Raw genomic sequence first — 2,019 nt, forward strand, 5'->3', positions numbered from 1 at the left:
GGGGGCAAATGGGGGGGCAACCCTGGGGGGGGGGCAGTACCGCAGCGTGCACAGACCCCCCCCCCCAGCGCCTCCTGCCCTCCTGCCCCCCCTCCCCGGACGCCGGGGCCCCTCCTGGGGGGAGGGGGGGGCAATTGGGGCAATTAGGGGGGCAACGAGGGCAAATCGATGGGATGCAATGTGGGGCAATGGGGATGCAGTGGGGCAATTGGGGGGGGTGCGATAGGGCAATTGGGGGGTGCACTGGGGCAATTGGGTGCAATGGGGCAATTGGGTGCAATGGGGCAATTGGGTGCAATGGGGATGCACTGGGGCAATTGGGGGTGCAACGGGGCAATTGGGGGGGGTGCAATCGGTGGGGTGCAACGGGGGGCACGGGGTGCAGACCCCCCCCCCCCAGCACCCCGTGCCCTCCTGCCCCCCCCCCCCCCGGACGCCGGGGCCCCTCCTTGACACCTGCCCCCCCCCCCAATCCCGGCCCCCCCCCGGCCCCCCCCCGCTCGGACGCCGGGGCCCCTCCTTGACACCTGCCCCCCCCCCCCGGCCCTGGACCCCCCCCCCCCGGCCCCCCCCGCTCGGACGCCAGGGCCCCCCCCCCCCCCCCCACCTGCTCCGCTGCTCCCGGAGGCTCCGACGGCTCCGGGGACGGGGGGGGGGGCGGGGGGGGAGGGAGGGGCCGGGGGGGGCGGGGGGGCCGGGGGGGGGGGAGGGCGGGGCGGGGGGGGAAGTGGTTTGTGGGCAAACGGCACCGGGGGGGGGGGCGGGGGGGGCAGCGGAACCGGGAGCCGCCCCGGCCACATCCGGGGCCCCTCCCGGGGGGGCCCTGCAGGATCGGGGGGGGGGGGCGGACGCCGGGGCCCCCCCCGCAAGATTGGGGTGACCCTGGGGGGGGGGGTCCCGGACGCCGGGGCCCACGGCGGTGACGTCAGCAACGTCCCCGTGTCCCCCCCCCACTCCGGTGACCTTCCCGCCGCCCCCCCCCCCCCCCGCCCCCCCCCGCTCCCAATGGGCCCAGGCGTCCGGGCCCCCCCCCCCGCACCCCGTCACCCCCCCCCCCCCTCAGTGGGCCCAGGCGTCCGGGCGGCCGCCCCGCCCCCCCCCCCCCCCGGGGTATTTTTAGCCCTGGGGACATCGGGACCAACTGTCACCGGGGGGGCGGGGCGGGGGGGGGCAGCCGCCCCCGGTGACATCTGTGACCGGTGGCACCGGAGGAGCCCGCGAAGGTCACGGGGAGCCAGGGAGGGGCCCCGGCGTCCGGGACCCCCCCCACTCGCAAAGGGGCCCAGGCGTCCGGGACCCCCCCTCCCAAAAGGGGCCCAGGCGTCCGGGCCCCCCCCCCCCCCCCAAAAAGGGCCCAGGCGTCCGGGCCCCCCCCCCCCACCCTCCCCCCAAAGGGGCCCAGGCGTCCGGGCTCAGCCTCCCCCCCAACCCCCGCAAAGGGGCCCAGGCGTCCGGGCGCCCCCTCCCCAAAAGGGGCCCAGGCGTCCGGGCGCGGAAGCAGCCGGAGCCCCCGGCAGTTTCTCAGCTTTATTTCCCAGCGACATCTCAGCCCGGGGGGGGGGGGGGGGTCCAATGCCCCCCCCCCCAATTCACCCAGCCCCCCCTCTTCAGGTGGGGGGGGGCAGCAGCGTTTCCCCCCCAAAAAATAAATTAAAAAGGACAAAAAGGAGCATTAAAAAAAAAAGAAAAACAGGAAAAGAAAAACAGGATGGGGGGGCCCCGGCGTCCGGGCGGGAAGCGCCGAAAGGCCCCGGCGTCGAGGCAGGAGCAGCTTCATGCTGGGGTGGGGGCCCAGGCGTCCGGGTGGGGAGCACTCGGGGGGCCCAGGCGTCCGGGCTGGGTTGGGGGGCCCAGGCGTCCGGGTGGGGAGCACTGGGGGGGCCCAGGCGTCCGGGCTGGGTTGGAGGGGCCCAGGCGTCCGGGTGGGGAGCACTGGGGGGGCCCAGGCGTCCGGGCTGGGTTGGGGGGCCCAGGCGTCCGGGCCGGGATGGCGCTGGGCTGGGGGCCCCGGCGTCCGGG

The sequence above is a fragment of the Tinamus guttatus genome, unplaced genomic scaffold (genome assembly GCF_059628265.1).
Source record: "Tinamus guttatus ecotype Peru unplaced genomic scaffold, ASM5962826v1 Tinamus_guttatus_pri_ptg001261l, whole genome shotgun sequence".
Classification (NCBI taxonomy): domain Eukaryota; kingdom Metazoa; phylum Chordata; class Aves; order Tinamiformes; family Tinamidae; genus Tinamus; species Tinamus guttatus.